This window comes from Eretmochelys imbricata, chromosome 1 (assembly GCF_965152235.1).
Source record: "Eretmochelys imbricata isolate rEreImb1 chromosome 1, rEreImb1.hap1, whole genome shotgun sequence".
NCBI classification, from domain to species: domain Eukaryota; kingdom Metazoa; phylum Chordata; order Testudines; family Cheloniidae; genus Eretmochelys; species Eretmochelys imbricata.
Genome location: NC_135572.1, coordinates 292,204,282 through 292,218,882, shown reverse-complemented (window position 1 = coordinate 292,218,882; position 14,601 = coordinate 292,204,282). Strand labels below are relative to the sequence as shown.

The 14,601-nt window shown below is 45.0% G+C and overlaps 1 protein-coding gene across 1 annotated transcript in view; it reads left to right on the top strand.

The window, feature by feature from the left end:
• The window catches only part of TRHDE (thyrotropin releasing hormone degrading enzyme), a 314,740-nt gene that overhangs the window by 214,743 nt on the left and 85,396 nt on the right, over window positions 1-14,601 (top strand). The gene's annotated exons all lie outside the window — the stretch shown is intronic.

Below are 14,601 nucleotides of genomic sequence, written 5' to 3'. Positions count from 1 at the left end.
CAACAACTTAAATCAGCTTGTACAGATGCTCCCAATAGTCTGGTCATGTGTCAAGGAAAGATTAGACAACTAAAGATGAACATCTTATATGGTACCCCCTGAAAAAGGAGAAGCCTTTGGAAGTGCTTAAAACACAGATACGGGCTATTTTTAAAAGAATACAGAGCGCACTGTCAGCATACTAGGTAAAGTTGACTGTAAGGGCTTGTATAGATGAACAGCTAGTGCACGGCAAGCTGGGGAGTAAATCTATAGTGCACTAGCCTGTTGCATCCTAATTATCTGTATGGACCCTGCTGCTGTTCACAAGTTCCCTAGTGTGCTTTGATTTACCGCTCTATGAAATGAGAGTAGGTCAGTGTGCACCAATGAACATTCACTGTGCAGCAGCAGGGTCCACATGGAAGTGCACGGCATACTAATGTACTGTGGATTTACACTCCGACTTTCCATGCACTAGTGCAGGGGTGGCCAACCTGTGGCTCCAGAGTCACATCCGGCTTTTCAGAAGTTAATATGCGGGTCCTTGTATAGGCATCAACTCTGGGGCTGGAGCGACAGGCACCAACTTTCCACTGTGCTGGGGGGTGCTCACTGCTCAACCTCTGATTCTGCCCCAGGCCCTGCCCCCACTCCACCCCTTCCCGCCCCCTCCCCTGAGCCCGCCATGCCCTCGCTCCTTCACCTCCCCCTCCGAGCCTCCTGCACACCACGACACAGCTGATTGAGAGATGCAGGGAGGGAGGGGAAGGCGCTGATCAGCGGGGCTGCCAGTGGCTGGGAGGCGCTGGGAGTGGGGGCAGGGAGGGAGCTGATGGGGGGCCTGCTGATGTATTACTGTGGCTCTTTGGCAATATACATTGGTAAATTCTGGCTCCTTCTCAGTCTCAGGTTGGCCACCCCGCATTAGTGGGTTGTCTAGACAAGCCCAAAGTGATTTTTATGCCTCCCCTGATCTTGGATGCTGTCAGGAGCCAAACTAAACCTCAGGGCAAGTTAGAGCAGCCACATAGCTGCTGTAACTTACAATAGCTAGAACGGTCCCTTAGGGATAGGTCTTTCAGCTGGGATTGATAGAGCACTTAGCTCTCTGGCCCCACCCCCCGGTGGCATGCATCATACTCACTTTCCACAGTGTCTCCTCCCTGTCCCAAGCTAGCTCCATGACACTCCTTGCACTGTTAGTTCCTAAGGGGACTAAAGTTAAACTGACTATGCTGTTTTATACCAGCCCAAAATTCCCTGACATTTCCCAATTAAGGCATCTTTAAGGTTGCTTTGCTGGGGCCAGGATCTGTCTGATCAGGTTGAAAGCAAACTCAAAACTATCTGCTAGGGTCGATGTCTACAGGACTGCCATTTAGTCTAGAAGCTGCTGTCTTCACCTCCTCTGGTTGAATGTGCAAAGGTCACTCTCTGAATCTTGACTTGTCACAGAGAGGACAGTAGAAGTCATCAAAAGGTAAAACTAAGTGCAGATGTTCACTTGACATGTTTGGGTTTTATGGAACAATATTCCTGTAAGGGAGTTTGTTATTTTTTAATAACCACTATACTGTAAACTTAATCTCCATTGTTTCATGTGCCATGGATGTTGTGGAACTCATACCTAAGTACGGTACATAGTTAATTGTTGTTTCACTGGCTATATTGTTAGCTCCCTAGTGGGAGCTAAATTTAAGCATATGCTTAATACTTTGTTGACACAAACCCTATATTTGTTCAAGAACATGAAAGGTGAAAAAGTATATCGTGTGGATGGAAAGTGTCTATGCCTCACAGTTCAGTGTTACTCTTCCAAAAACAGTTTGGGCTGGTCGACATTAACTCTGTAAGTCAATCTAAGTTATGCTATTTCAGTGATGTAAATTAGGTTAACTTACAGTGGTGTCTACACCACACTCTCCCGTCGACATAGCTTCCAGCTCTCGGGGAGGTGGAGTGCAGATGTTGATGAGAAAGCACTCTCCCATGAATTTAGTGTGTCTTCACCAGACCTGCTAAATCGACAGCACTGCATCGATTGCTGCAGTGTCGAGTTAGCCAGTAGTGTAGACATGGCCTTTATCTATATATCATATTTATTTGTGTAGTGTTTTTTGTGTCATGGAACACTATATATATTATAATGTATGTATGTATTGATACATGTATACGTGTTTGTGTGTGTGTATACACCTGCAGATAATGTGAGTGAATTTTATTATGCAGGAAAACAGTGTCTAATAGTGTTTAGATAACTTAAAACAAGTATAGTACTGAAAGCATTGAAAACTTCCGCATACATGTTTGTCAATGCATCTCAGTCTTAATTTGCAATAACTCTGCTACTCCAGTCTATGAGCAAAGGCTACCAGCCATGCAGTGATTTTGTGTGGATGTGGATAGCTGCGGGTTAAAATTAGACCATTACACTTACTTTCATTTGTGACCTAAATTCAGATTTGAACTCAAATTGCCGAAGGTGAAAGGCTAGTGCACTAATCCTCTTTACACTTCCTCGCCCCTCCCCTGAGAAAATAGGCTTTATGGTGAGTAGGTACTTAATGTTTGGATCCTCTTTTTTTATTTCTTCTTCTTTGCCCCCGTCTATTTTTTCCCTTTCCTCTGCTCCACCTTCTCATCCCTTATCCACAAATGGGGAAGAAGCCCGTTGCAAAGTGAAAAATGTCATTGGTGGAAAATACCTAGGTCAATCAGTTTGATGGCAGAGCCACGTCCTGCCACTTTTCAGTTAAAATTATGTGCAAATCCTACTGACATTAAGTCTAAGTCACAAAGAAAACGGGCCCGTAACAATTAAGTGAAAGGGACACATACACGTTCTGTTAGTCTTTCAGACTCCTCTTCTTCCGAACAATATTAGTCACATAGGTTGGTTATACATTAGTGTCTAGAGTTTTATATCACTGATCATTTAATTCATTGTAATGCTACACACTGACAGTCATGGCCTGATGGAAACAACATTTGTGTGTCTTTTACACATGTCCTTCTGTACCGGGGTGATCGTCTGAGCCATATACGACAATCTTCAAAAGTTTGAGAGCCAGGATGCTGAAGCCCTGACCCCCAGCAAGCATGCCCTGCTGGTCTGAAACCCCGAGCCCCAGCAAGTGCTCCCCGTGGGGCTGAAGCCCCAAGACCCCCCACCCCACTGGGCAGAAGCTAGAAGCGATATGTGGGGTCACTTGCCCCCAGATTTTTGCCAGGGTTTTTTGGCCCCACTTGGACACATGGTGACCTCTTGGAGAGGTGGATTAACTACACCGATGGAAACCATTTCCATAGATGTAGGAAGCATCTGTACTCCAACAGCATAGCGGCAGTGCTGTAGCTGTCCCACTACGGCGGCTGTAGTTTAGACATGGCCTTAGAGTATTAGTCTTTGGGAATCCAGGTCTGGGGCTTTGCTTCAGCATAGTGTAGAGGTAAGCACAGGTGGCGGTGGCTAGGGCTAGAGGGGACTCAGCCCCCCAACTCCACTTCTGGCGGGTGGCACCGGGGCAAAGAAGGGAACGGGACAATGTAGGGGGAGGGCCCAGCCTCTAGGCTGGATTCCCAGCAGATGGAGCTAGATTCCTCAGTCCTGGCAGAGAGCACTGGAAAGGGAGGGAATCCTGAGGTGGTGGGGGAGAGGACCCTCAGGGTAGGGGGGGATGTCCTGAAGTGATTGTGGCAGGAAGGAGGGAGATCCTGAAGTGATTTAAGGGGAGGTCCTGGTGGAAGGAGGGTTGCTGAGGTGATTGGGGTAGGAAAGGAGAGTCCCAGAAGAAAGGGTGGATCCTGAGTGAGGCCCCACATTTGGTGGCACTGGAGGCAGAGTGGGTGAGACATTGCAAGGGAAGGCCCATCTGTGCATGGATGCACACGTCAGGTGATGCTGTGGCAGGTTCGAATTTGTGAGCATTAAGAGTCAACAGGCCACAGCAGGGAGCCAGCCCCAGCCACACTGGACAGGAGCCCCTCTGCAGGGTGAGTGCGGGGTGGGCTCAGCTCACTCTCCCTCCCCCAAGAATTTTCAGCAGTTGCTTATGAAGATAAAGGCTAGCCACACTTCCCCAAAGCTTTGGTGCTTGTTTGGGGTTTGTTTTTGCTGTGGGTGGTGGTGTTTTGGTGTGGTTTGTGTTTCCCAGATTAACAGGATTTAGGTGGGAAGGCTATGACAGATACAGAGGCAGAAGTGGGAGTGACTCATGTAGTGGAAGACACAATGAAGATGACTGGATGTGGAAGCTGCGGTATGTACATGATCCTGGAGGGGGTACCTGAAAAGAGTTTCATCAGCATGAAGTGCCATCTGATAGAGCTGATGGAAGAAAAGATCCGAGGATTGGAGAGGCAGGTGCAGACTCTGGTTGACTTTAGAAGGGGGTTTGAGCAGATGATGGAGCAAAGACATGAGGAGGCGAAGGGAAAAGCTCAGACTTGCAGATGGAAGCAGGACTGAGGAATTCTGAGGGGAGACTGGGTGAGGAAAGTGGTCAGTGGAAGCATGTGACTAAAAGAACCAGGCAGAGGAAAAGACGGGCTAGTGAAGGAGAAATAGAGCTCAAGAACAGGTTTGCAGAGTTGGAAAATGAAGAAGGGGCTCAGCAGGTAGTCACTGAAGGTGGAAGGGCAAGGAAGAAGAGCAGAGCGGCTAGTCCTATAGGAAAAGGGGAAGAGTCAATGGAGACTACACCAAATATGAGCCTCAGGAGGATACAAGATGGGTTGAAGAGGATTACAAGGGAGAATAGGAATGGAAAGAACTTGCAGCCAGACAGAACAGGGGATAGACTGGAGAATCGCACCATCACCAGGAAAAGGCAGGTCTACATGATCAGGGACGCCTTATTGAGAAGAATAGACAGGCCTGTAACCAGAGCTGATCCAGAGAATAGAAGGGTGTGCTGTCTTCCGGGTGCTAAGATACAGGATGTAGACCTGAGGTTGAAAAGGATCCTAAAGGGAGCGGGAAAGAATCCCGTAATTATCCTTCATGTGGGAACAAATGATACAGCTAGATTCTCACTGGAAAGTATTAAGGGAGACTATGCTAGGCTGGGGAAGACGCTTAAGGAAATCGAGGCTCAGGTAATCTTTAGTGGGATTCTGCCTGTTCCTAGAGAAGGGCAACAAAGGTGTGACAAGATTATGACTATTAACAGATGGCTTAGGCAATGGTGCTATAAGGAGGGCTTTGGGATGTATGGCCACTGGGAGGCATTCATGGACAGCAGACAGTTCTCTCGGGATGGACTTCATCTGAGTAGGGAAGGAAATAGACTTCTAGGATGGAGGCTGGCACAACTGATTAAGAGAGCTTTAAACTAGGAATTTGGAGGAGATGGTTGGGAGATGTCCAGGTAATCTCCACGCCGGATTTTAGCATTGAGAGGAAAGAAAACGAAGTAAGAAAGGATACAGCCATGGGTAGGAAAATGTATATAAGGAGGAAGGGCAGTGTGGATACCAGTCTAATAGGTTATACTGGCTGTAGAATAACCGTGCCTAATAGGGTACAGAATGTGAGCGAGGCCAAACAGCAAAAATTAAGATGTTTGTACACCAATGCGAGGAGCCTACGTAACAAATTGGAGGAACTAGAGCTACTGGTGCAGGAAGTGAAACCAGATATTATAGGGATAACAGAAACATGGTGGAATAGTAGCCATGACTGGACTACAGGTATTGAAGGGTATGTGCTGTTTAGGAAAGACTGAAATAAAGGTAAAGGTGGTGGAGTAGCATTGTATATCGATGATGAGGTAGAATGTAAAGAAATAAGAAGCAATGGAATGGATAAGACAGAGTCTATCCGGGCAAAAATTACATTGGGGAAGAAAACTATTAGAGCCTCCCCTGTGATAGTGCTTGGGGTGTGCTATAGATCACCTGAATCTAATTTGGATATGGATAGAGCCCTTTTTAATGTTTTTAATAAAGTAAATACTAATGGAAACTGCGTGATTATGGGAGACTTTAACTTCCCAGATATTGACTGGAGGACGAGTGCTAGTAATAATAATAGGGCTCAGATTTTCCTAGATGCGATAGCTGATGGATTCCTTCATCAAGTAGTTGCTGAACCGACTAGAGGGGATGCCATTTTAGATTTGGTTTTAGTGAGTAGTGAGGACCTCGTAGAAGAAATGGTTTTAAGGGACAATCTTGATTCAAGTGATCATGAGCTAATTCAGTTCAAACTGAACGGAAGGATTAACAAAAATAAATCTGCAACTAGGGTTTTTTATTTCAAAAGGGCTGACTTTCAAAAATTAAGGAAATTAGTTAGGGAAGTGGATTGGACTGAAGAATTTATGGATCTAAAAGTAGAGGAGGCCGAGGATTACTTTAAATCAAAGCTGCAGAAGCTATCAGAAGCTTGCATCCCAAGAAAGGGGAAGAAATTCATAGGCAGGAGTTGTAGACCAAGCTGGATGAGCAAGCATCTCAGAGAGGTGATTAAGAAAAAGCAGAAAGCATACAGAGAGTGGAAGATGGGAGGGATCAGCAAGGAAAGCTACCTTATTGAGGTCAGAACATGTAGGGATAAAGTGAGAAAAGCTAAATGTCAAGTAGAGTTGGACCTTGCAAAGGGAATTAAAACCAATAGTAAAAGGTTCTATAGCCATATAAATAAGAAGAAAACAAAGAAAGAAGAAGTGGGACCGCTAAACACTGAGGATGGAGTGGAGGTCAAGGATAATCGAGGCATGGCCCAATATCTAAACAAATACTTTGCCTCAGTCTTTAATAAGGCTAAAGAGGATCTTAGGGATAATGGTAGCATGACAAATGGGAATGAGGATATGGAGGTAGATATTACCGTATCTGAGGTAGAAGTGAAACTGGAACAGCTTAATGGGACTAAATCAGGAGGCCCAGATAATCTTCATACAAGAATATTAAAGGAATTGGCACCTGAAATTGCAAGCCCATTAGCAAGAATTTTTAATGAATCTGTAAACTCAGGGGTTGTACTGTATGATTGGAGAATTGCTAACATAGTTCCTATATTTAAGAAAGGAAAGAAATGTGATCCGGGTAACTACAGGCCTGTTAGTTTGACATCTGTAGTATGTAAGGTCTTGGAAAAAATTTTGAAGAAGAAAGTAGTTCAGGACATTGAAGTCAATGGTAAATGGGACAAAATACAACATGGTTTTACAAAAGGTAGATCGTGCCAAACCAACCTGATCTCCTTCTTTGAGAAAGTAACAGATTTTTTAGACAAAGGAAACGCAGTGGATCTAATTTACCTAGATTTCAGTAAGGCGTTTGATACCGTACCACATGGGGAATTATTAGTTAAATTGGAAAAGATGGCGATCAATATGAAAATTGAAAGGTGGATAAGGAATTGGTTAAAGGGGAGACTACAACGGGTCCTACTGAAAGGTGAACTGTCAGGCTGGAGGGAAGTTATCAGTGGAGTTCCTCAAGGATCAGTTTTGGGACCAATCTTATTTAATCTTTTTATTACTGACCTCGGCACAAAAAGTGGGAGTGTGCTAATAAAGTTTGCAGATGATACAAAGCTGGGAGGTACTGCCAATTTAGAGAAGGACTGGGATATCATACAAGAGGATCTGGATGACCTTGTAAACTGGAGTAATAGTAATAGGATGAAATTTAATCGTGAAAAGTGCAAGTTATACATTTAGGGATTAATAACAAGAATTTTAGTTATAAACTGGGGATACATCAATTAGAAGTAATGGAGGAGGAGAAGGACCTCGGAGTATTGGTTGATCATAGGATGACTATGAGCCGCCAACATGATATCGTCGTGAAAAAAGCTAATGCGGTCTTGGGATGCATCAGGAGAGGTATTTCCAGTAAAGATAAGGAGGTTTTAGTACCGTTATACAAGGCACTGGTGAGACCTCACCTGGAATACTGTGTGCAGTTCTGGTCTCCCATGTTTAAGAAGGATGAATTCAAACTGGAACAGGTACAGAGAAGGGCTACTAGGATGATCCGAGGAATGGAAAACCTGTCTTATGAAAGGAGACTCAAGGAGCTTGGCTTGTTTAGCCTAACTAAAAGAAGGTTGAGGGGAGATATGATTGCTCTCTATAAATATATCAGAGGGATAAATATGGGAGAGGGAGAGGCAAATTAGTTAAGCTCAGTACCAATGTGGACACAAGAACAAATGGATATAAACTGGTCATTGGGAAGTTTAGACTTGAAATTAGACAAAGGTTTCTAACCATCAGAGGAGTGAAGTTTTGGAATAGCCTTCCAGGGGAAGCAGTGGGGGCAAAAAATTTATCTGGCTTTAAGATTAAACTCGATAAGTTTATGGAGGAGATGGTATGATAGGATAACATGATTTTGATAATTAATTGATCTTTAAATATTCATGGTAAATAGGCCTAATGACCTGTGATGGGATGTTAGATAGGGTGGGATCTGAGTTACCCAGGAATGAATTTTCTGTAGTATCTGGTTGGTGGATCTTGCCCATATGCTCAGGGTTTAGCTGATCGCCATATTTGGGGTTGGGAAAGAATTTTCCTCCAGGGCAAATTGGAAGAGGCCCTGGAGGTTTTTCGCCTTCCTCTATAGCATGGGGCACAGGTCACTTGCTGGAGGATTCTCTGCTCCTTGAAGTCTTTTTAAACCACGATTTGAGGACTTCAATAGCTCAGACATAGGTGAGAGGTTTTTCGCAGGAGTGGGTGGGTGAGATTCTGTGGCCTGCGTTGTGCAGGAGGTCGGACTAGATGATCTAATGGTCCCTTCTGACCTTAGTATCTATGAATCTCTGGTTGGGGCCAGCTCTAGGTCCATTGACTCACCTTTGCTTTAAAAAGACTAATTTTAGGATAGGCCTGGCAGATGTATTTTGATAAATTAAAGAGAGAGCTGAAATATTTAAGAACCACAGTTTTGTAAAAATGTCTGTTCTAATCTCTGTGCCAAAGCAGTTGTGTCATAATTAACTATTTAAGATCAGTATAAGACACCACACTTATTTTTTTTCTCTAAAAACATATGGAGGACAATACAAACCCACAAGGAGCATTTCCAAGGGACTAAATGCCAGAGTGAATACTCCTGATACCCCTGGAAGTGGCTTACTCTGAGTGCTGCCAAATCCAATACAGATGAACATTTTTAAATTTTTGTTGTAGATAAGAAGTAGAGTGTATATGTTTGTTTTTCCTAGTCTAACACAAGACTCCACATGTATACTATAATTAGAAGGGGGTAAAAGCTGTGTTTTAAGGGCCAGATATTCAACATGTGACTTCTTTGTGTGCATACAACTTGACTTATGCAATTTTAAGGAATATCACTGTGTATAAACACTATAGAATTCACACAATCCTGTTTCTATGCACAAATGGACATTGATTTTACTGGACACCTAGCCCCAGAAGATATTTTAGGTGGGAAATATTGAGAGAAAATGAGAAATTACAGACTCCTGCTCTGGGGATGCCATAGTATACAAAGCCCCAGTCAAAGTCCATTGAAGTCAATGGGAGTCTATTGATTTCAATGGGGTTTGGGTCAGATCCATAAGGATATGACAGATAATGTTCTAATTTGAAGCTATCCCAGGAAAAGTCCATAACTCCTGCTTTATGGTGCACAGGGCAAATTCTGCCCTTGAATAAGTACACAAAACTTCCATTGATTTGGGGTCATGTCTGCATATCTGAGGACAGAGTATGTCCTGGCATTACAGTACTGTACAAAATGAGGAGATAATCCATATGACAGGGTTCAGTGGGTTTCCCTCATGAAAGAGAGAACCATAATTTCAAGGCACTGAAAAGACATCTAGCATCATCCATCACTACAGAAATGATTCACAGGTTTGACAAAAAAATATGAAAAATAATCTGCTGTCTAGAAAATGAGCTAATCAATTCTGATGAAATCTATAAACCATTTCGGTTCTATACTGAAGGGGAGGCACAAACATGAAGCTCTCAGATATGGAGAGTTTTTTTCCTTTTGAAAATACACAGAATTCTTCTCTTTAAAAACAGAGAAATAACTTCTTTACATTTAAAAAAATATTTGCTACTTTCTGACTGAGATGGAGAGCCAGGAACTATTCAGGCACGGTTCATGTCCTCGTGGGAGTTCCTGCTGTCCCTGTGAAATGTACAGTGTTTTCTGCAGCATGGCAGTTTTTATAGTTCATATTTATTGTTTCATCGTACATTATGGGAAGGGGATATGCTTCTAACCTCCTCAAAAGAATATAGAAGGCCCCAAACATAGTAAAACCACCATGGTTCCCCTGGCTGTGGGGAAGGATCCATATCACATAGGGGGACTCTATACTCCATATATGCTGAAGAGTTTGGCTCCAGGGTGTCTCTCTCTGTGGGGATGCTGCGGGAAGGTTAGTGGCCTGGCCTGGTTAGGGAGGCAACCAACAGACCCAACGCTGTGCAGATTCACAGGTCTAACGCCACATAGGCCCTATGTGGACTCTATGTGGACCCTAGAGAGTGGCTCAGTAGCCACTCCACTTCAAGCTGTATGGTTGATTGCAGGATTTATTTCCCACTGAACCTTCTCTTAACACCCTGCACAAAACTCATTTATTGAAGCCTTGCAAGAAAGGGGCAGTGCTTGCCCCTTTAGTAATGAGAAGTGAAATAATAAAAACATTGCCAGGTGTATCCCCATTTGTTATTTATACGACACTTTGGGTGTATATACACACAAATACAGTTTTCCTTTACTAAATTGTTTGCCGGTTATAGACAACAACTGCTCCACTTCTAGAATAGAGGTTTAACTCACACACTTTCCCATCTCTTTTGAGAGGAGCTCAAAAGATTATTTTCTTATTATGTCTTTCACCTTTATATTATCTGATATATTAAGCATAGGTTATAACTGATATTGCAAATAACTGTCTTGTCACCGACGGGCCCGATTCTGCCACTCTTGCTCACATTGATTACTCCCATGGGCATTCAGCATGAATAAGAGTGGCAGAATTTAACTCTGAAGTAGTGGGATGTTATTGAATTCTGTATGGTATGCAAGAAATGAACAACATGGGATAAAAAAATCAAAACAATTGCATATATATACAAGTATCAGAAAAAGGTTAAAACTAGGGCTCTATCCTGGCTGCTCCAGCTGAAATGGAAGAAGATGCAGGGAGCCCCTTCCCACCACTTGTACACTCGTGTTCGTTAGGGGACAAATATAATGCCAGTGGTTGTGCTCTTCCTGAGCATGGAGGCAATCCATACTCCAGCTGCTTGTCAGGAGCCAGCACTGTGGGGACTGCATGCTACATATCTAACTAATAGATACAAGAGCTGCTTATAATAGTGTTCCCTCTTAGGCCCATGCAGGCAGAAAGCCTTTGGCCCCTGCCACTAATTTGCCCAGTGCACACTTTGCCCAATATATCGCTTTGCCTCTAAAAGGCACAGAAGTCTCCTCAGCATTTTGTTTCACTTTTATTTGTAGAAGTTCCTTTTTACATGTTACATTATGGAATCAGAATATAAAAAGCCCTTACAATCTGCTAATGTGAACTCCTCCATTGATGTCACTTTTCAGCGTGATTGCTGCTGTGAGCAATGGTGTCAGAAATGCCAGTTTTAATTTAACCGGTGATTTCCAAATGCATTTCACAGTTTATACTTGAATTGCTTCCCACCATAGAAACTTTCAGCATACTCTGATGTGCAGGGGGCTGCAACTATTAATGTTGTAGTGTGCCAAATACTAAAGTGAATAAAATTGGTATATTGTGTTATGGCTTTCTACACAGTGACAGCAGTCCCGTACACTTAGAGAAGTTGGGCTGACAATGAAAAGCTTTTACTCTTTTTTTAATTATTGCTGTGGCTATGTTGCTTTCCACATGTTTTCATGTACTAATTCTCAGGAATTATTGGGCACAACTAAGTTAATTAACCCACATATTCCTGATTTAAAAAAAAATCATGGCGGGAGAAGGTGGTGTCCTTGTGTGTGCAGAGATATGTTATAATTTGAAATAGGGTAAGTATGGAGTCAGGTGGCTAGTTCATTGGGTGGAGCAGAACAGTGAGGGAGGAGGAATTGGGAAGGGTGGGTAGCCGTTTTGGGGAGTGGGGATAGGTCCTGGAAGCTGGTGTAGAGCATTATAGATGTGGGAGCCAGATAGTGGGACTCAGTCAGGAGATGAATGGTGTGGCTGGCACTGCTGCAGTGGCTGTTGTCTGAATGGAGGTGCTGCTTTCTGTAATCAAAGGATGGTTCAGTGGTCCAGAAAAGAATGGAAATCCTTTGATACGTCACTAATCCCTTCCACTTCGAGGATGCTTGTCTTCCACTGAATGATAGCCAGTAATCGCTGGTGGATCTGCAGGTGGCTAATGAGATTGATCCAGGATCCATAGATCTTGTCACTGTTGGGGCAGACTTTTCCCAGTAGAAGGGGCAGATCATGTTAAGTTGGGCTGTGGCGCGTTCTTTCCTACTTTCCCGTTTTTCTGTTTCCTTTTGTCTTAGTTGCATCTCAAAATACTGAGATCATTGCCACTAGGTCCTTCTCCATTTTGGTCAATCGAGGGCTTGGGTTTCCCATGATTTTATGTCAATATTGCACTTCTTCATATTGGCTTTAAGGGTGTCTTTGAAGCACATTTTTAGCCCACTCCTTGCCTTCCCTACTGTCTTCTGTCCCTCATCATGGCCCATGAACCTTCTCATTTCCAGGACTAGGCTCGTTTCCACTAGGGGGACTCCAGTTCATCATTTCAGCACCTCCCCAAAATATTTCCAGTCCATCCTAATAACACAAGGTTGGTGAGGGTGGCTGATAGCCCCACCCAGCAGGTGCAGTGTGGTTCCCTACCATCAGCTGCACTTCCGTCGTGGGGTAAGGTTGTACAACCCTATGTATGCTCTGGAGATAGAGGGGAGTGCCCGACATGTTGGGAGACTCTACTGCGTTTTCTGGTATGATTGGCTGCATCTGAAGTCTACCACGCCTATGTCCTCCAATCCACTGACTCATACTGAGATAAGCATCTTGGCCGGGCTCCATCTGTGAGCCTTGGAGCAGGCCTTCCATGCCTGTCCATAGCTGCAGTCCATAAGGAGCATCCCTGCCTAAAATGTCCTTTATGTCCACACTCAAAACAGTTCCTCCTCGGTTTGTGGTTGGCTGTCCCTCCTCTGGGGCTGTGGGGGTTCCTAGTGGGCATACCCCATTTCTTGGGAGTCCTGGCTCCCAAACAGGGGTGACTTGTAAAAGAGCAGCTGGTTTGTGAACCCTGGGCCTCCCCTCCTAGCCTGACCTCTGCTAGGGGTTGGTGTCCGGAGTTCGGGTGCCCCAGGCCTAGCTGTCAGAGAGCTGGACTCTCAGCTTCCACATAATTCTCCATCAGGGTTATGGCCCCCGCCAGTGTCACTAGTCTATGGTGCTTCACCCATTTTCTCCTGCCATATGGGAGAACCTGGACAAACTGCTCCAGCACAATAGCTTCTGCTACTTGTACTCTGGTCTACTTCTCAGGGTCCAGTCAGCACCAACACAGGTGTTGTGCCACCAGGCTGGGTTCCCAGCGGGTACATTTTCTTCCTGAATTGTTCATGGAATGTCTCGGGGTTGATATCCATGTAGTCCAGAAGGGTTGCTTTTACCTTACTGTACTCTAACACCTCTATGGGATCTAGGCCCCTGTAGGCTGCTTGGGTGAGTCCTTTCGAATATGGGGCAATGAGGGTGGCCCAGTGTTCTTGCAGCCAGCATGCTGCGGTGGCCGCCCACTCGAAGGTGACCAAGAAGGCTTCTTGGTTGTCTCTGGGACCCATTTTCACAAGCCTGATGGGCAGCCCAGTGCAGGGAACATCACCTGAGGGTCTTGTGCCATCGCATTAGATGTCCCCTTGGGCCTCCAGAGTGTTGCTAATGTTAGAATATTAGGCATCCCTTTTGCTTCTGATGCTTTGCCGCCAGCTCACAGCTGCTGTAGTTGGGCCACTTGCTGTTGCTGCGGGGCAGCTATCTGTTGCCATAGCTGACCCTGTTGTTGCTGTTGCTGAGCTACCTGCCGCTGTTGGCTCTCTACCATCCATTTAAGCAGCTATTCTGAATCCATGATCTCCCTTGGGCTGGTTTTGTTGGTAGATCTGCTGTCCTTCTATCGGCATTGGGTTGATGCCCTTATTCGCCACCGGTTATCAGGGGAGTTGGTGTCTGAGCCCAGCAATATCACCTAGCTGCAAGAATCTGTGGCAATATTGCCCGGAAGCAAGAGTCTACGGCTGGCGGTCGGGGAACCTGGGCCCTCCCTGCTCCACCAGATTCCAACCTATGGCCCTGTGGCTGACCGGTCGGATATGTGGCCTGGGGAGTGAATGCTACCAAGCCTGCTCCCTGGGCCACTCCCTCCCGTGGCCTCTGCCCCCTCCAAAGCCACAACAAGCATTGGCTCTGAACTTATTGGGGGGTTCTTACTTGCAGTGATCTGCAGGCTTCTCTTTCACCTCTGTTCCTGGTCTCCATGGGGGCCTTCGGTGGACCTGCAGTAGGGTCAGGTCCAGAGGGTGTGGAGCTCCTTAAGCCTCCCTGAAGCAGCCACCTGTGGGGCTCCTCCCTTGATCTGTCCAATCTGACTGAGC